Source organism: Chiloscyllium plagiosum, unplaced genomic scaffold (assembly GCF_037043375.1).
Source record: "Chiloscyllium plagiosum isolate Xiang-an unplaced genomic scaffold, Cpla_swu_hap1 HiC_scaffold_50, whole genome shotgun sequence".
NCBI lineage: Eukaryota > Metazoa > Chordata > Chondrichthyes > Orectolobiformes > Hemiscylliidae > Chiloscyllium > Chiloscyllium plagiosum.
Window position 1 is genome coordinate 36,062,887 of NW_028270188.1, and position 19,792 is coordinate 36,082,678.

The window sequence follows — 19,792 nt, forward strand, 5'->3', positions numbered from 1 at the left end:
CTCTCTCTCTGTCCCCCCTCCGTCTGTCACCCTGTCTCTGTCATCCCCTCTCTCTGTCACCCCTCTATCTCTTCCCCTCTCTCTCTATACCCACTCTCTCTGTCCCCATTCTCTCTCCCCCACTCTCTGTCCCCTCTCACTGTCCCCCTCTCTCTGTCCCCCTCTCTCTGACCCCCTCTATCTCTCCCACTCTCTGCCCCCCTTTCTGTTGCCCTCTCTCTGTCCCCTATCTCTGACCCCCTCTCTCTCCCCCACTCTGTATCCCTCTCTCTCTCCCCCACTCTCTGTCCCCCTCCTTCTGATCCCCTCTATCTCCCCCACTCTCTGTCCCCTCTCTCTCTGTCCGCCTCTCTCTGTCCCCTCTCTCTCTACCCCCCTCTCTCTCTGTCCCCCTCTCTCTGTCCCCTATCTCTGACCCCCTCTCTCTGCCCTCTCTCTCCCACTCTGTACCCCCTCTCTCTCTCCCCCACTCTCTGTCCCGCTCTCTCTGACTCACTCTACCGCCGCCACTTTCCGTCCCCCTCTATCTCCCTCACTCTCTGTCCCTCCTCTCTCTGCCCCCTCTCTCTGTCGCCCTCTCTCTGCCCCCCTCTCTCTGCCCCCTCTCTCTCTGCCCCCTCTCTCTGTCCCCTTCTCTCTGTCGCCCTTTCTCTGCCCCCTCTCTCTCTGCCCCCTCTCGCTCTGCCCCCCTCTCACTGTTGCCCTCTCTCTCCGCTGCTCTCTTCCCCCCTCTCTACGTCGCCCTCTCTCTGCCCACCCTCTCTCTGTCCCACTCTCTCTCTGCCCACCCCTCTCTCTGTCCCCCTCTCTCTCTGTCCCCCCTCCCTGCCCCCCTCTCTCTGTCCCCTCTCTCTCTGCTCCCCACTCTCTGTACCCCTCTCCTTGCCCCCTCTATCTCTGTCCCCCTCTCTCTCTGTCCCCTCTCTCTCTGCTCCCATCTATCTCCCCCACTCTCTGTCCCCTTTCCCTCTGTCCCCCTCTCTCTGTCTTCCTCGTTCTGACCCCTCTCTCTACCCTCCTCTCTCTCTGACACCCTCTCCCTGCCCCCTCCCTCTCTCCCCACTCTGTACCCCTCTCTCTGTACCCCACTCTCAGTCCCCCTCCCTCTGACCTCCTCTATCTCCCCCTCTCTCTGTCCCGCTTTCTCTGAATTCCTCTACCGCCCCCACTTCCCGTCCCCCTCTATCTCCCTCACGCTCTGCCCCTCTCTCTGTCGCCATCTCTCTGACCCCTCTCTCTGTCCCCCTCTCTCTCAGCCCTCCCCCTCTGCCCCCCTCTCTCTCAGCCCTCCCCCTCTGTCCCCCTCTCTCTGTCCCCTCTCTCTCTGCCCCCCTCACTCTGTCCCCCTCTCTCTGACCCCTCTCTCTCTGTCCCTATCTCTCTCTGTCCCCTCTCTCTCTGTCCACCTCTATCTCGCCCACTCTCTGTCCCAATCTCTCTTTGCCCCTCTCTGCCCACTGTCTCTGTCCCCCTCTCTCTTTACTCCTCTCTCTCTCTGTCCCCATCTCTTTTCGTCCCCCTCTCTCTGTCGCCCTCTCTCTGCTCCCAATCTCTCACTGTCCTCCTCTCTCACTGACCCCTCTCTCTGTCGCCTCTTTCTGCCCCCTCTCTCTCTCTGTCCCACTCTCTTTCTGTCCCCCCCTCTCTCTGGCCTCCTCTCTCTCTGCCCTCCTCTCTCTGTCGTCCTCTCTCTGTCCCCTCTCTCTCTCTGTACCCCCTCTCTCTCTGTCCCACTCTCTCTCTGCCCTCCTCTCTCTGTCGTCCTCTCTCTGTCCCCTCTCTCTCTGTCCCCCTCTCTCTCTGACACCCTCTCTGTCCCCCCTCTCTTGGCCGCCCGCTTTCTTCCCCCTCTCTTTCTGTCCCCCTCTCTCTGCCCACCTCTATCTACCCCACTCTCTGTCCCCCTGTCTCTGTCCCCCTCTCTCTGTCGCCCTTTCTCTGACCCGCATTCTCTGTCCCTCTCTGTCTGTCGCCTACTCTCTGACCCTCTCTCTCTCCCAACCGCCTCTCTCTCCCCTCTCTCTGCCCCCTCTCTCTGTCGCCCTCTCTCTGTCACCCTATCTCTCCCACCCGCCTCTCTCTATCGTCCCTCTTTGACCCCTCTCTCTCTATCCGCCCTCTCTCTCTGCCCCTCTCTCTCTGTCCCCCTGTTTCTGACCCCCTCTCTCTCTGACCCCCTCTATCTCCCCCACTCTCTGTCACCCCCGTCTCTCGCCCTCTCTCTGACACCCACTCTCTCCCACCCGTCTCTCTCTGTAACCCCTCACTGTCCCCCTCTCTCTGTCCCCCTCTCTCTGACCCCCTCTATCTCTCCCAATCTCTGCCCCCCCTTTCTGTTGCCCTCTCTCTGACCCCCACTCTCTCCCACACATCTCTCTCTGTACCCCCTCTCTGTCCCCCTCTCTCTCTGTTACCACTCTCTCTGTCCCCCTCTCTCTCTCTGACCCCCTCTCTCTGCTCTCCTCTCTCTGTCCCCCTCTTTCTGTCCCCCTCTGTCTGCCCCCTCTCTCTCTGCCCCCTCTCTCTCTGTCCCCTCTCTCTCTGTCCCCTCTCTCTCAGACCCCCTCTCTCTGTCCCCCTTTTTTCTGTCCCCCTCTCTGTCACCGTCTCTCTGTCCCACCTCCCTCTGTCCACCTCTCTCTGTCCCCTCTCTGTGTCACCCCTCTCACTCACCCCTCTCTGTCCCATCTCCCTCTATTCCCCCCTCTCTCTGTCACACTCTCTCTCTTCCCCGTCTCTATCCCCCCTCTCTCTGTCCCCCCAATTCTCTGCCCCCGCTCTGTCACCCTCTCTTCCCCCCCGCCGTCACCGTCTTTCAGTCCCCCCTCCCTCTGTCCCCCTCTCTCTGTTCCCCTCACTGAGTCGCCCTCTCTCTCTCCCGCCTCTCTGTCACCATCTCTCTGTCCCCCCCTCTGTCCCCCTCTCTCTGTCCCCCCTCTCCTTGTTGCCCTCTCTTTGACCCCCTCTCTCTGTCCCCCTCTCTCTCTCCCACTCTCTGCCCCCTCTATCTGCCCCACTCTCTGCTCCCCCTCTCTGTTCCCCTCTCTCTCTGTCCCCCCCCTCTCTCTCTCTGTCCCCCCCTCTCTCTGTCCCCCTCTATCTCGACCACTCTCTGTCCCCGCTCTCTGTCCATCTCTCTCTGTCCCCCTCTCGCTCTCCCCCTCTCCCTGTCCCCCTCTCACTGTCCCCTCTCTCTCTGTACCCCCTCTCTCTGTACCCCTCTCTCTGCCCCCCTCTCTCTGCCCCCCTTTATCTGCCCCACTCTCTGGTCCCCTCTCTTTCTCTGCCCCCCTCTCTGTCCCCCTCTCTCTGTCCCCCCCTCTCCCTGTCCCCTCTCCCTGTCCCCCTCTCTCTGTCCCTCTCCCTCTGTCCCCCTTCTCTCTGTCCCCATCTCTCTGTCCCCCTCTCTCTGTCCCCCTTCTCTCTGTCCCCCTTTATCTACCCCACTCTCTGGTCCCCTCTCTTTCTCTGTCCCCCCTCTCTGTCCCCATCTCTCTGTCCCCCTCTCTCTGTCCCCCTTCTCTCTGTCCCCATCTCTCTGTCCCCATCTCTCTGTCCCCCTTCTCTCTGTCCCCCTTTATCTGCCCCACTCTCTGGTCCCCTCACTTTCTCTGTCGCGCCCTCTCTGCCCCCATCTCTCTGTCCCCCCCTCTCTCTCTGTCCCCCTCTCTCTCTGTCCTACTCTCTTTCTGTCCCCCTCTCACACTGGCCTCCTCTCTCTCTGCCCTCCTCTCTCTGTCCCCCTCTCTCTGTCCCCTCTCTCTCTCTCTGTACCCCCTCTCTCTCTGTCCCCCTCTCTCTCTGCCCTCCTCTCTCTGTCGTCCTCTTTCTGTCCCCTCTCTCTCTGTCCCCCTCTCTCTCTGACACCCTCTCTCTGTCGCCCCTCTCTCTGTCCCTCTCTCTCTGTCGTCCTCTTTCTGTCCCCTCTCTCTCTGTCCCCCTCTCTCTCTGACACCCTCTCTCTGCCCCCCCTCTCTGTCCCCCCTCTCTTGGCCGCCCGCTTTCTTCCCCCTCTCTCTCTGTGCCCCTCTCTCTGTCGCCCTCTCTCAGTCACCCTATCTCTCCCACCCGCCTCTCTCTATCGTCCCTCTTTGACCCCTCTCTCTCTATCCGCCCTCTCTCTCTGCCCCTCTCTCTCTGTCCCCCTGTCTCTGACCCCCTCTCTCTCTGACCCCCTCTATCTCCCCCACTCTCTGTCCCCCCCGTCTCTCGCCCTCTCTCTGACACCCACTCTCTCCCACCCGTCTCTCTCTGTAACCCCTCACTGTCCCCCTCTCTCTGTCCCCCTCTCTCTGACCCCCTCTATCTCTCCCACTCTCTGCCCCCCTTTCTGTTGCCCTCTCTCTGACCCCCACTCTCTCCCACACATCTCTCTCTGTACCCCCTCTCTGTCCCCCTCTCTCTCTGTTACCACTCTCTCTGTCCCCCTCTCTCTCTCTGACCCCCTCTCTCTGCTCTCCTCTCTCTGTCCCCCTCTCTCTGTCCCCCTCTGTCTGCCCCCTCTCTCTCTGTCCCCCCTCTCTCTGTCCCCTCTCTCTCTGTCCCCTCTCTCTCAGACCCCTCTGTCTGTCCCCCTTTTCTCTGTCCCCCCTTTCTTGTCACCCACTCTCTGTCACCCTCTCTCTGCCCCCTCTCTGTCACCGTCTCTCTGTCCCACCTCCCTCTGTCCACCTCTCTCTGTCCCCTCTCTGTGTCCCCCTCTCTCTGTCCCACCTCTCTCTGTCACCCCTCTCACTCCCCCCTCTCTGTCCCATCTCCCTCTATTCCCCCCTCTCTCTGTCACACTCTCTCTCTTCCCCGTCTCTATCCCCCCTCTCTCTGTCCCCCCAATTCTCTGCCCCCGCTCTGTCACCCTCTCTTCCCCCCCCCCGTCACCGTCTATCAGTCCCCCCTCCCTCTGTCCCCCTCTCTCTGTTCCCCTCACTGAGTCGCCCTCTCTCTCTCCCGCCTCTCTGTCACCATCTCTCTGTCCCCCCCTCTGTCCCCCTCTCTCTGTCCCCCCTCTCCTTGTTTCCCTCTCTTTGACCTCCTCCCTCTGTCCCCCTCTCTCTCTCCCACTCTCTGCCCCTCTATCTGCCCCACTCACTGCTCCCCCTCTCTGTTCCCCTCTCTCTCTGTCCCCCCCTCTCTCTCTCTGTCCCCCTCTCTCTCTGTCCCCCTCTATCTCGACCACTCTCTGTCCCCACTCTCTGTCCATCTCTCTCTGTACCCCCTCTCTCTGTACCCCTCTCTCTGCCCCCCTCTCTCTCTGCCCCCCTTTATCTGCCCCACTCTCTGGTCCCCTCTCTTTCTCTGCCCCCCCTCTCTGTCCCCCTCTCTCTGTCCCCCCCTCTCCCTGTCCCCTCTCCCTGTCCCCCTCTCTCTGTCCCCCTCCCTCTGTCCCCCTTCTCTCTGTCCCCATCTCTCTGTCCCCCTCTCTCTGTCCCCCTTCTCTCTGTCCCCCTTTATCTACCCCACTCTCTGGTCCCCTCTCTTTCTCTGTCCCCCCTCTCTGTCCCCATCTCTCTGTCCCCCTCTCTCTGTCCCCCTTCTCTCTGTCCCCATCTCTCTGTCCCCATCTCTCTGTCCCCCTTCTCTCTGTTCTCCTTTATCTGCCCCACTCTCTGGTCCCCTCACTTTCTCTGTCCCGCCCTCTCTGCCCCCATCTCTCTGTCCCCCTCTCTCTCTCTCTGTCCCCCTCTCTCTCTGTCCTACTCTCTTTCTGTCCCCCTCTCTCTCTGGCCTCCTCTCTCTCTGCCCTCCTCTCTCTGTCGTCCTCTCTCTGTCCCATCTCTCTCTCTCTGTACCCCCTCTCTCTCTGTCCCCCTCTCTCTCTGCCCTCCTCTCTCTGTCGTCCTCTCTCTGTCCCCTCTCTCTCTGTCCCCCTCTCTCTCTGACGCCCTCTCTCTGTCGCCCCTCTCTCTGTCCCTCTCTCTCTGTCCCTCTCCCTCTCTGTGTGCCCCTCTCTCTGTCCCCTCTCTCTCTGTAACTCTCTCTCTGTCGCCCCTCTCTCTGTCCCTCTCTCTCTGTCCCTCTCCCTCTCTGTGTGCCCCTCTCTCTGTCCCCTCTCTCTCTGTAACTCTCTCTCTCTGTCCCCCCTCTCTGTCCCCCCTCTCTTGGCCGCCCGCTTTCTTCCCCCCCTCTCTCTGCCCCCTCTCTCTGTCGCCCTCTCTCTGTCACCCTATCTCTCCCACCCGCCTCTCTCTATCGTCCCTCTTTGACCCCTCTCTCTCTATGCGCCCTCTCTCTCTGCCCCTCTCTCTCTGTCCCCCTGTCTCTGACCCCCTCTCTCTCTGACCCCCTCTATCTCCCCCACTCTCTGTCCCCCCCGTCTCTCGCCCTCTCTCTGACACCCACTCTCTCCCACCCGTCTCTCTCTGTAACCCCTCACTGTCCCCCTCTCTCTGTCCCCCTCTCTCTGACCCCCTCTATCTCTCCCACTCTCTGCCCCCCCTTTCTGTTGCCCTCTCTCTGACCCCCACTCTCTCCCACACATCTCTCTCTGTACCCCCTCTCTGTCCCCCTCTCTCTCTGTTACCACTCTCTCTGTCCCCCTCTCTCTCTCTGACCCCCTCTCTCTGCTCTCCTCTCTCTGTCCCCCTCTCTCTGTCCCCCTCTCTCTGCCCCCTCTCTCTCTGCCCCTCTCTCTCTCTGTCCCCTCTCTCTCTCTGTCCCCTCTCTCTCAGACCCCCTCTCTCTGTCCCCCTTTTCTCTGTCCCCCCTTTCTTGTCACCCACTCTCTGTCGCCCTCTCTCTGCCCCCTCTCTGTCACCGTCTCTCTGTCCCACCTCCCTCTGTCCACCTCTCTCTGTCCCCTCTCTGTGTCCCCCTCTCTCTGTCCCACCTCTCTCTGTCACCCCTCTCACTCCCCCCTCTCTGTCCCATCTCCCTCTATTCCCCCCTCTCTCTGTCACACTCTCTCTCTTCCCCGTCTCTATCCCCCCTCTCTCTGTCCCCCCAATTCTCTGCCCCCGCTCTGTCACCCTCTCTTCCCCCCCGTCACCGTCTTTCAGTTCCCCCTCCCTCTGTCCCCCTCTCTCTGTTCCCCTCACTGAGTCGCCCTCTCTCTCTCCCGCCTCTCTGTCACCATCTCTCTGTCCCCCCCTCTGTCCCCCTCTCTCTGTCCCCCCTCTCCTTGTTGCCCTCTCTTTGACCCCCTCCCTCTGTCCCCCTCTCTCTCTCCCACTCTCTGCCCCCTCTATCTGCCCCACTCTCTGCTCCCCCTCTCTGTTCCCCTCTCTCTCTGTCCCCCCCCTCTCTCTCTGTCCCCCTCTCTCTCTGTCCCCCTCTATCTCGACCACTCTCTGTCCCCACTCTCTGTCCATCTCTCTCTGTCCCCCTCTCGCTCTCCCCCTCTCCCTGTCCCCCTCTCACTGTCCCCTCTCTCTCTGTCCCCCCTCCGTCTGTCACCCTCTCTCTGTCATCCCCTCTCTCTGTCACCCCTCTATCTCTTCCCCTCTCTCTCTATACCCACTCTCTCTGTCCCCATTCTCTCTCCCCCACTCTCTGTCCCCTCTCACTGTCCCCCTCTCTCTGTCCCCCTCTCTCTGACCCCCTCTATCTCTCCCACTCTCTGCCCCCCTTTCTGTTGCCCTCTCTCTGACCCCCACTCTCTCCCACACATCTCTCTCTGTACCCCCTCTCTGTCCCCCTCTCTCTCTGTTACCACTCTCTCTGTCCCCCTCTCTCTCTCTGACCCCCTCTCTCTGCTCTCCTCTCTCTGTCCCCCTCTCTCTGTCCCCCTCTCTCTGCCCCCTCTCTCTCTGCCCCCTCTCTCTCTGTCCCCTCTCTCTCTGTCCCCTCTCTCTCAGACCCCCTCTGTCTGTCCCCCTTTTCTCTGTCCCCCCTTTCTTGTCACCCACTCTCTGTCACCCTCTCTCTGCCCCCTCTCTGTCACCGTCTCTCTGTCCCACCTCCCTCTGTCCACCTCTCTCTGTCCCCTCTCTGTGTCCCCCTCTCTCTGTCCCACCTCTCTCTGTCACCCCTCTCACTCCCCCCTCTCTGTCCCATCTCCCTCTATTCCCCCCTCTCTCTGTCACACTCTCTCTCTTCCCCGTCTCTATCCCCCCTCTCTCTGTCCCCCCAATTCTCTGCCCCCGCTCTGTCACCCTCTCTTCCCCCCCCCCCGTCACCGTCTATCAGTCCCCCCTCCCTCTGTCCCCCTCTCTCTGTTCCCCTCACTGAGTCGCCCTCTCTCTCTCCCGCCTCTCTGTCACCATCTCTCTGTCCCCCCCTCTGTCCCCCTCTCTCTGTCCCCCCTCTCCTTGTTTCCCTCTCTTTGACCTCCTCCCTCTGTCCCCCTCTCTCTCTCCCACTCTCTGCCCCTCTATCTGCCCCACTCACTGCTCCCCCTCTCTGTTCCCCTCTCTCTCTGTCCCCCCCTCTCTCTCTGTCCCCCTCTCTCTCTGTCCCCCTCTATCTCGACCACTCTCTGTCCCCACTCTCTGTCCATCTCTCTCTGTACCCCCTCTCTCTGTACCCCTCTCTCTGCCCCCCTCTCTCTCTGCCCCCCTTTATCTGCCCCACTCTCTGGTCCCCTCTCTTTCTCTGCCCCCCCTCTCTGTCCCCCTCTCTCTGTCCCCCCCTCTCCCTGTCCCCTCTCCCTGTCCCCCTCTCTCTGTCCCCCTCCCTCTGTCCCCCTTCTCTCTGTCCCCATCTCTCTGTCCCCCTCTCTCTGTCCCCCTTCTCTCTGTCCCCCTTTATCTACCCCACTCTCTGGTCCCCTCTCTTTCTCTGTCCCCCCTCTCTGTCCCCATCTCTCTGTCCCCCTCTCTCTGTCCCCCTTCTCTCTGTCCCCATCTCTCTGTCCCCATCTCTCTGTCCCCCTTCTCTCTGTCCCCCTTTATCTGCCCCACTCTCTGGTCCCCTCACTTTCTCTGTCCCGCCCTCTCTGCCCCCATCTCTCTGTCCCCCTCTCTCTCTCTGTCCCCCTCTCTCTCTGTCCTACTCTCTTTCTGTCCCCCTCTCTCTCTGGCCTCCTCTCTCTCTGCCCTCCTCTCTCTGTCGTCCTCTCTCTGTCCCCTCTCTCTCTCTCTGTACCCCCTCTCTCTCTGTCCCCCTCTCTCTCTGCCCTCCTCTCTCTGTCGTCCTCTCTCTGTCCCCTCTCTCTCTGTCCCCCTCTCTCTCTGACACCCTCTCTCTGTCACCCCTCTCTCTGTCCCTCTCTCTCTGTCCCTCTCCCTCTCTGTGTGCCCCTCTCTCTGTCCCCTCTCTCTCTGTAACTCTCTCTCTGTCGCCCCTCTCTCTGTCCCTCTCTCTCTGTCCCTCTCCCTCTCTGTGTGCCCCTCTCTCTGTCCCCTCTCTCTCTGTAACTCTCTCTCTCTGTCCCCCCTCTCTGTCCCCCCTCTCTTGGCCGCCCGCTTTCTTCCCCCCCTCTCTCTGCCCCCTCTCTCTGTCGCCCTCTCTCTGTCACCCTATCTCTCCCACCCGCCTCTCTCTATCGTCCCTCTTTGACCCCTCTCTCTCTATCCGCCCTCTCTCTCTGCCCCTCTCTCTCTGTCCCCCTGTCTCTGACCCCCTCTCTCTCTGACCCCCTCTATCTCCCCCACTCTCTGTCCCCCCCGTCTCTCGCCCTCTCTCTGACACCCACTCTCTCCCACCCGTCTCTCTCTGTAACCCCTCACTGTCCCCCTCTCTCTGTCCCCCTCTCTCTGACCCCCTCTATCTCTCCCACTCTCTGCCCCCCCTTTCTGTTGCCCTCTCTCTGACCCCCACTCTCTCCCACACATCTCTCTCTGTACCCCCTCTCTGTCCCCCTCTCTCTCTGTTACCACTCTCTCTGTCCCCCTCTCTCTCTCTGACCCCCTCTCTCTGCTCTCCTCTCTCTGTCCCCCTCTCTCTGTCCCCCTCTCTCTGCCCCCTCTCTCTCTGCCCCCTCTCTCTCTCTGTCCCCTCTCTCTCTCTGTCCCCTCTCTCTCAGACCCCCTCTCTCTGTCCCCCTTTTCTCTGTCCCCCCTTTCTTGTCACCCACTCTCTGTCGCCCTCTCTCTGCCCCCTCTCTGTCACCGTCTCTCTGTCCCACCTCCCTCTGTCCACCTCTCTCTGTCCCCTCTCTGTGTCCCCCTCTCTCTGTCCCACCTCTCTCTGTCACCCCTCTCACTCCCCCCTCTCTGTCCCATCTCCCTCTATTCCCCCCTCTCTCTGTCACACTCTCTCTCTTCCCCGTCTCTATCCCCCCTCTCTCTGTCCCCCCAATTCTCTGCCCCCGCTCTGTCACCCTCTCTTCCCCCCCGCCGTCACCGTCTTTCAGTCCCCCCTCCCTCTGTCCCCCTCTCTCTGTTCCCCTCACTGAGTCGCCCTCTCTCTCTCCCGCCTCTCTGTCACCATCTCTCTGTCCCCCCCTCTGTCCCCCTCTCTCTGTCCCCCCTCTCCTTGTTGCCCTCTCTTTGACCCCCTCCCTCTGTCCCCCTCTCTCTCTCCCACTCTCTGCCCCCTCTATCTGCCCCACTCTCTGCTCCCCCTCTCTGTTCCCCTCTCTCTCTGCCCCCCCCTCTCTCTCTGTCCCCCTCTCTCTCTGTCCCCCTCTATCTCGACCACTCTCTGTCCCCACTCTCTGTCCATCTCTCTCTGTCCCCCTCTCGCTCTCCCCCTCTCCCTGTCCCCCTCTCACTGTCCCCTCTCTCTCTATCCCCCCTCCGTCTGTCACCCTCTCTCTGTCATCCCCTCTCTCTGTCACCCCTCTATCTCTTCCCCTCTCTCTCTATACCCACTCTCTCTGTCCCCATTCTCTCTCCCCCACTCTCTGTCCCCTCTCTCTGTCCCCCTATCTCTGACCCCTCTCTCTCCCCCACTCATTACCCCTTTATCTGTCCCCCACTCTCTGTTCGCCTCCCTCTGACCCACTCTCTCGCTGTCCCCCTCTCTCTCAGACCCCCCCGATCTCTCCCACTCTCTGTCCCCTCTCTCTGTCCCCCTATCTCTCTGTTCCCCCTGTCTCTGTCCCCCCCTCTGTCCCCCTCTCTCTGTCCCCCCTCTCCTTGTTGCCCTCTCTCTGTCCCCCTCCCTCTGTCCCCCTCTCTCTTTCCCCCTCTCTGTTTCCCACTCTCTGCCCCCTCTATCTGCCCCACTCTCTGCTCCCCCTCTCTGTTCCCCTCTCTCTCTGTCCCCCTCTCTCTCTGCCCCCCTCTCTCTCTGTCCCCCTCTCTCTCTGTCCCCCTCTATCTCGACCACTCTCTGTCCCCACTCTCTGTCCATCTCTCTCTGTCCACCTCTCGCTCTCCCCCTCTCCCTGTCCCCCTCTCACTGTCCCCTCTCTCTCTGTATCCCCTCTCTCTGTACCCCTCTCTCTGCCCCCCTCTCTCTGCCCCCCTTTATCTGCCCCACTCTCTGGTCCCCTCTCTTTCTCTGCCCCCCCCTCTCTGTCCCCCTCTCTCTGTCCCCCCCTCTCCCTGTCCCCATCTCTCTGTCCCCCTCTCTCTGTCCCCCCGCTCGCTGTACCCCCCTCTCTTTTTCCCTCTCTCTGTCCCGCTCTCTCTGCCCCCTCTCTCTGTCCCCCCTCTCTCTGTCCGCCCCTCTCTCTGTCCCCCTCTCTCAGACCCCCTCTCTCTGTCCCCCTTTTCTCTGTCCCGCCTTTCTTGTCACCCACTCTCTGTCGCCCTCTCTCTGCCCCCTCTCTGTCACCGTCTCTCTGTCCCCAACCTCTATCCCCCTCTCTCTGTCCCCCCTCCGTCTGTCACCCTCTCTCTGTCACCCCCTCTCTCTGTCACCCCTCTATCTCTCCCCCCCTCTCTCCCCACTCTCACTGTCCCCATTCTCTCTCCCCCACTCTCTGTCCACTCTCTCTGTTCCCCTCTCTCTGACCCCCTCTCTCTCCCCCACTCTGTACCCCTTTATCTGTCCCCCACTCTCTGTTCGCCTCCCTCTGACCCCCTCTATATCCCCCTCTCTCGCTGTCCCCCTGTCTCTCTGTCCCCCCCTCTGTCCCCCTCTCTCTGTCCCCCTCCCTCTGTCCCCCTCTCTCTTTCCCACACTCTGCCCCTCTATCTGCCCCACTCTCTGCTCCCCCTCTCTGTTCCCCTCTCTCTCTGTCCCCCTCTCTCTCTGCCCCCCCTCTCTCTCTGTCCCCCTCTCTCTGTCCCCCTCTATCTCGACCACTCTCTGTCCCCACTCTCTGTCCATCTCTCTCTGTCCACCTCTCGCTCTCCCCCTCTCCCTGTCCCCCTCTCACTGTCCCCTCTCTCTCTGTACCCCCTCTCTCTGTACCCCTTTCTCTGCCCCCCTCTCTCTGCCCCCCTTTATCTGCCCCACTCTCTGGTCCCCTCTCTTTCTCTGTCCCCGCCTCTCTGTCCCCCTCTCTCTGTCGCCCCCTCTCCCTGTCCCCCTCTCCCTGTCCCCCTCTCTCTGTCCCCCTCCCTCTGTCCCCCTTCTCTCTGTCCCCATCTCTCTGTCCCCTTCTCTCTGTCCCCCTTCTCTCTGTCCCCCTTTATCTGCCCCACTCTCTGGTCCCCTCTCTTTCTCTGTTCCCCCCTCTCTGTCCCCATCTCTCTGTCCCCATCTCTCTGTCCCCCTCTCTCTGTCCCCCTTCTCTCTATCCCCATCTCTCTGTCCCCATCTCTCTGTCCCCATCTCTCTGTCCCCCTCTCTCTCCCCCGCTCTATGCCCCACTCTCTGTCCCCCTCCCTCTCTACCACCTCTCTCTCTTCCCCCTCACGATCTGTCCGCCTCTCTCTCTGCCCCTCTCTCTCTGTCGCTCTCTCTCTGTCCGCCTCTCCCTGTCCCCCTCTCTCTGTCCCCACCTCTCCCTGTCCCCTCTCCCTGTCCCCCTCTCTCTGTCCCCACTCTCTCTGACTCCTCTCTTTCCCCCTCTCTCTCTGTCCCCCTCTATCTCCCCCACTCTCTGTCCCCTCTCTCTGTCCCGCCTCTGTCTGTCCACCCTCTCTTTCCCCTCTCTGTGTCACCTCTCTCTGTCCCCTCTCTCTCTGCCCCCCCTCTCTCTGTCGCCCTCTCTCTGACCCCCTCTCCCTGTCGCCCTCTCCCTGTCCCCTCTCTGTTTCCTCTCTCTGTTCCCTCTCTCTCTGCCCCCCTCTCTCTCTGCCCCCACTCTCTCTGCCCTCTCTCTTGTCCCCCCCTCTCTCTGTTCCTCTCTGTCTGTCCCTCCTCTCTCTGTCCCCCGTCTCTGTCCTGCCTCTATCTGTCCACCCTTCTGTCCCCCGTTTCTCTGCCCCCTCTTTGTCACCCTCTGTCTCCCCCCTCTCTGTCACCGTCACTCTGTCCCCCCTCCCTCTGTCCCCCTCTCACTGCCCCCCTCTCTGAGTCGCCCTCTCTCTCCCGCCTCTCTGTCCCCCTCTCTCTGCCCCTCTCTCTCTGTTCCCCCTTTTCTCTATTCCCCCATCTCTCTTTCCCTCTCTCTCTCTGTCCCCCTCTCTCTGTCCCCCCGCTCGCTGTCCCCCCTCTCTCTGTTTCCCTCTCTCTGTCCCACTCTCTCTGCCCCCTCTCTCTGTCCCCCCTCTCTCTGTCCGCCCCTCTCTCTGTCCCCCTCTCTCAGACCCCCTCTCTCTGTCCCCCTTTTCTCTGTCCCCCCTTTCTTGTCACCCACTCTCTGTCGCCCTCTCTCTGCCCCCTCTCTGTCACCGTCTCTCTGTCCCACCTCCCTCTGTCCACCTCTCTTTGTCCCCTCTCTGTGTCCCCCTCTCTCTGTCCCACCTCTCTCTGTCACCCCTCTCTCTCCCCCCTCTCTGTCCCCCTCTCTCTGTCCCATCTCCCTCTATCCCCCCTCTCTCTGTCACTCTCTCTCTCTTCCCCGTCTCTATCCCCCCTCTCTCTGTCCCCCCAATTCTCTGCCCCCGCTCTGTCACCCTCTCTCTCACCCCCGTCACCGTCTTTCTGTCCCCCCTCCCTCTGTCCCCCTCTCTCTGTTCCCCTCTCCCTGTCGCCCTCTCCCTGTCCCCTCTCTGTTTCCTCTCTCTGTTCCCTCTCTCTCTGCCCCCCTCTCTCTTTGACCCAATCTCTCTGCCCTCTCTCTTGTCCCCCCCTCTCTCTGTTCCTCTCTGTCTGTCCGCCCTCCGTCTGTCACCCTCTCTCTGTCAACCCCTCTCTGTCACCCCTCTATCTCTCCCCCTCTCTCTCTCCCCACTCTCACTGTCCCCATTCTCTCTCCCCCACTCTCTGTCCCCTCTCTCTGTTCCCCTCTTTCTGACACCCTCTCTCTCCCCCACTCTGTACCCCTTTATCTGTCCCCCTCACTCTGACCCCCCCGATCTCTCCCACTCTCTGTCCCCTCTCTCTGTCCCCCTCTCTCTCTGTTCCCCCTGTCTCTGTCCCCTCCCATCCCCCTCTCTCTGACCCCCTCTCCTTGTTGCCCCCTCTCTGTTCCCCTCTCTCTCTGTCCCCCTCTATCTCGACCACACTCTGTCCCCAGTCTCTGTCCATCTCTCTCTGTACCCTCTCTCTCTGTACCCCTCTCTCTGCCCCCCTCTCTCTGCCCCCTTTATCTGCCCCACTCTCTGGTCCTCTCTCTTTCTCAGTCACCCCCTTTCTGTCCCCCTCTCTCTGTCCCCCCCTCTCCCTGTCCCACTCTCCCTGTCCCCCTCTCTCTGTCCCCCTCCCTCTGCCCCCCTTCTCTCTGACCCCATCTCTCTGTCTCCCTCTCTCTGTCCCACTTCTCTCTGTCCCCATCTCTTCTTCCCCCTCTCTCTCCCCCGCTCTATGCCCCACTCTCTGTCCCCATCCCTCTCGACCACCTCTCACTCTGCCCCCTCACGATCTGTCCGCCTCTCTCTCTGTCCCACTCTCTCTGGCCCCTCTATCTGCCCCTGTCTCTGCCCCCCTCTATCTGCCCCACTCTCTCTCTGTCCCCCCTCTCTCTCTCTGTCCCCTTCTCTCTATGTCCCCCTCTCTCTCTGCGCCCCCCCTCTCTGTCCATCTCTCTCTGTCCCCCACTATATCCCCGACTCTCTGACCCCTCTCTTTGTCCCCCTCTCTCTGTCCCCCTCTATCTCCCCCACCCTCTGTCCCCTCTCTCTGTCCCCCCTCTCCCTGTTCCCTCTCCCTGTCCATTCTCTCTGTTCCCTCTCTCTCTGCCCCCTCTCTCTCTGCCCCCACTCTCTCTGCCCCCTATCTTGTTCCCCTCTCTCTGTCCCCCTCTCTCTGTCCCCATTCTCTTTCCCCCGCTCTCTGTCCCCCTCTATCTCCCCCACTCTCTGTCACCCTCTCTCTGTCCCCCTCACTCTGCCCCCTCTCTCTGTACCCCCTCTTTCTGTCACCCCTTTCTCTGCCACCTCTCTGTCACCCTCTCTCTCCCCCCGCTGTGTCATCGTGTCACTGTCACCCTCCCTCTGTCCTCCTCTATCTGCCTGCCTCCCTTTGTCACCCTCTCTCTGTAACCCCCTCTATCTCTCCCACTCTCTCTCTCCCCACTCTCTCTCTCCCCCCTCTCTCTTTCCCCCCTTTCCCTGTCGCCACTCTCTCTGTCCCCCACTCTCTGACCCCCTCTCTGTGTCCCCCCTTCCTCTGCACCCCCCTCTCTGTCGCCCTCTCTCTGCCTCCTCTCTGTCGCCCTCTCTCTGTCCCCTCTCTGTCACGGTCACTCTATCCCCCCCTCCCTCTGTCACCCCTCTCTCTGTCCCCCTCTCTCTGTCCCCCTCTCTCTCTGTCCCCCTCTCTCTGCCCTCCTCTCTCCGTCCCCCCTCTCTGTCGCCGTCTCTCTCTCTACCCCCTCTCTGTCAACGTCTCTCTCTCCCCCCTCTCTCTGTCCCCCCTCGCTCTTTCACCCTCTCTCTGCCATCCTCTCTCCGTCCCCCATCTATGTCGCCGTCTCTCTCTCCCCCCTCTCTGTCAGCGTCTCTCTGTCCCCCATCTCTCTGTCCCCACTCTCTCAGCCCCCTCTCTCTCTGTCCCCTCTCTCTGTCCCCCTCTATCTTTGTGGGCGGCACGGTGGCGCAGTGGTTAGCACTGCTGCCTCGCAGCGCCAGGGACCCGCGTTCAATTCCCGCTTCAGGCAACGAACTGTGTGGAGTTTGCACGTTCTCCCCGTGTCTGCGTGGGTTTCCTCCGGGTGCTCCGGTTTCCTCCCACAGTCCAAAGATGTGCAGGTCAGGTGAATTGGCCATGCTATATTGCCCGTAGTGTTAGGTAAGGCGTAAATGTAGGGTTATGGGTGGGTTGCGCTTCGGCGGGTCGGTGTGGACTTGTTGGGCCGAAGGGCCTGTTTCCACACTGTAAGTAATCTAATCTAATCTCTAGCTCGCTCTCTGTCCGACGTCCCTCTATCTCCCCGTCTCTCTCTCTCTGTCCCCCCTCTCTATGTTCTCTCTGACCCTCTCTCTCTGTACCGCTATTTCTCTGTCCCTCTCTCTCTCTCTGTGTACCGCTCTCTCTCTGTCCCCACTCTCTCTGTGCCCTCTCTCTGTCTCTTTCGTGCCTCTATCTGTCCACACTCTCTGTTCCCCTCTCTCTGTACCCCCTCCCTCTGTCCCCCTTTATCTGTCTGCCTCCCTTTGTCACCCTCTCTCTGTCACCCCCTCTCTCTGACCCCCTCTCTGTGTCGCCCTCTCTCTGCCCCCTCTCTGTCACGGTCTCTCTGTCTACCCTCTCTCTGTCCCTCCCTGTCTCTGTTAACCTCTCTCTCTGTCCCCCTCTCTCTGCCCTCCTCTCTCTCTCCCCCCTCAATGTCGACGTCTCTCACTCTCCCCCTCTCTCTGTCCCCCTCGCTCTTTCCCCCCTCACTCTGCCCTCCTCTCTCCGTCCCCCTCTCTGTCGCAGTCTCTCTTACCCCCCTCTCTGTCGACGCCTCTCTGTCCCCCCCTCTCTCTGTCCCCCTCTCTCTCTCTGTCCCCCTCTGACTGTCCACTCTCTCTCTGTCCCTATCTCTCTGTCCCTCTCTCTCTGTACCCCCTCTCTCTGCACCCCTCTCTCTGCCCCCTCTCTCTCTGCCCCCTCACTCTGTCCCCCTCTCTCTGACCCCTCTCTCTCTGTCCCCCTCTCTCTCTGCACCCCTCTCTCTGTCCCCCCCTCTCTCTCTGTCCCCCTCTCTCTCTGTCCCCATCTATCTCGACCACTCTCTGTCCCCACTCTCTGTCCATCTCTCTCTGTCCCCCTCTCGCTCTCCCCCTCTCCCTGTCCCCCTCTCACTGTCCCCTCGCTCTCTGTACCCCCTCTCTCTGTACCCCCTCTCTGCCCCCCTCTCTCTGCCCCCCTTTATCTGCCCCACTCTCTGGTCTCCTGTCATTCTCTGTCCCCCTCTCTCTGTCCCCCTCTCTCTGTCCCCCCTCTCCCTGTCCCCCTCTCCCTGTCCCCCTCTCTCTGTCCCCCTCCCTCTGTCCCCCTTCTCCTTGTCCCCATCTCTCTGTCCCCCTCTCTCTGTCCCCCTTCTCTCTGTCCCCATCTCTCTGTCCCCATCTCTCTGTCCCCCTCTCTCTGTCCCCCTCTCTCTGTCCCCCTCTCTCTGTCCCACTCTCTGTCCCCCTCCCTCTCTACCACCTCTGACTCTGCCCCCTCACGATCTGTCCGCCTCTCTCTCTGTCCCAATCTCTCTGCCCCCTCTATCTGCCCCACTCTCTGCCCCCTCTATCTGCCCCACTCTCTCTCTCTCTGTCCCCCTCTCTCTATGTCCCCCTCTCTCTCTGTCCCCCCTCTCTGTCCATCTCTCTCTGTCCCCCACTATCTCCCCGACTCTCTGACCCCTCTCTCTGTCCCGCCTCTCTCTGTCCACCCTCTCTGTCCTCTCTCTCTGTCCCCTCTCTCTGCCCCCTCACTCTGCCCCCTCTCTCTGACCCCTCTCTCTCTGTCCCTTTCTCTCTCTGTCCCCTCTCTCTCTGTCCACCTCTATATCCCCCACTCTCTGTCCCCATCTCTCTTTGCCCCTCTCTCTGCCCACTGTCTCTGTCCCCCTCTCTCTGTACTCCTCTCTCTCTGTCCCCCTCTCTTTCCGTCCCCCTCCCTCTGTCGCCCTCTCTCTGCTCCCAATCTCTCACTGTCCTCGTCTCTCTCTGTCCCCCTCTCTCTGTCGCCTCTTTCTGCCCCCTCTCTCTCTCTGTCCCACTCTCTTTCTGTCCCCCTCTCTCTCTGGCCCCCTCTCTCTCTGCCCTCCTCTCTCTGTCGTCCTCTCTCTGTCCCCTCTCTCTCTGTCTCCCTCTCTCTCTGACACCCTCTCTTTGTCGCCCCTCTCTCTGTCCCTCTCTCTCTGTCCCTCTCCCTCTCTGTGTGCCCCTCTCTCTGTCCCCTCTCTCTCTGTAACTCTCTCTTTCTGTCCCCTCTCTCTCTGTCTCTGTGCCCCTCTCTCTGCCCCCTCTCTCTCTGTACCTCTGTCTCTCTGTCCCCTTCTCTTGGCCGCCCGCTTTCTTCCCCCTCTCTCTCTGTCCCCCTCTCTCTGCCCACCTCTATCTACCCCACTCTCTGTCCCCCTGTTTCTGTCCCGCCTCTCTCTGTCCACCCTCTCTGTCCCCCCTCTCTGTCCCCATCTCTCTCTGTCCCTCTCTCTGTCCCCCTCTCTCTGCGCTCCTCTCTCCATCCCCCTCTCTGTCGCCGTCTCTCTCTCACCCCTCTCTGTCAACGTCTCTCTCTCCCCCCTCTCTCTGCCCTCCTCTCTCCGTCCCCCATCTATGTTGCAGTCTCTCTCTCCCCCCTCTCTGTCAGCGTTTTTCTGTCCCCCATCTCTCTGTCCCCACTCTCTCAGCCCCCTCTCTCTCTGTCCCCTCTCTCTGTCCCCCTCTATCTTTGTTGGCGGCACGGTGGCGCAGTGGTTAGCACTGCTGACTCGCAGCGCCAGGGACCCGGGTTCAATTCCCGCCTCAGGCAACGAACTGTGTGGAGTTTGCACGTTCTCCCCGTGTCTGCGTGGGTTTGCTCCGGTTTCCTCCCACAGTCCAAAGATGTGCAGGCCCGGTGAATTGGCCATGCTAAATTCCCCGTCGTGTTAGGTAAGGCGTAAATGTAGGGTTATGGGTGGGTTTCGCTTCGGCGGGGCGGTGTGGACTTGTTGGGCCGAAGGGCCTGTTTCCACACTGTAAGTAATCTAATCTAATCTCTAGCTCGCTCTCTGTCCGACGTCCCTCTGTCACTCCTCTCTTTGACTCCCTCTATCTGTCCCCTCTCTCTCTGCACCCTCTCTCTGTCCACCTCTCTCTCTGTTCCCCTCTCTCTCTGCCCCCACTCTCTCTGCGCCCTCTCTCTGTCAACCTCTCTCTGTTCCCCCTCCATCTCTCCCACTCTCTGTCGTCTCTTTCCTGCCTCTATCTGTCCACACTCTCTGTTCCCCTCTCTCTGTACCCCCTTTATCTGTCACCCTCTCTCTGTCACCCCTCTCTCTGTCCCCCCTCTCTCTTTCCCCCCTCTCTCTGTCCTCCCTCTCTCTGTCCACCTCTCTCTGACCCCCTCTCTGTGTCCCCCCTTCTCTGTCGCCCTCTCTCTGTACCCTCTCTGTAACGGTCTCTCTGTCTACCCTCTCTCTGTCCCTCCCTGTCTCTGTTAACCTCTCTCTCTGTCCCTCTCTCTCTGTACCCCTCTCTCTGCCCTCCTCTCTCCGTCCCCCCTCTCTGTCGCCGTCTCTCTCTCCCCCCTCCCTGTCGACGTCTCTCTCTCTCCCCCTCTCTCTGTCCCCCTCGCTCTTTCCCTCCTCTCTCCGTCCCCCCTCTCTGTCGCAGTCTCTCTCTCCCCCCTCTCTGTCGACGCCTCTCTGTCCCCTCTCTCTCTGTCCCACTCTCTCTGTCTCGTCTCTCTCTGTCCCCCTCTCTCTCGCTGTCCCCCTCTGACTGTCCACTCTCTCTCTGTCCCTCTCTCTCTGTCCCTCTCTCTCTCTCTCTCTCTGTGTGCCCCTCTCTCTGTCCCCTCTCTCTGTACCTCTCTCTCTCTGTCCCCCCTCTCTGTCCCCCTCTCTCTG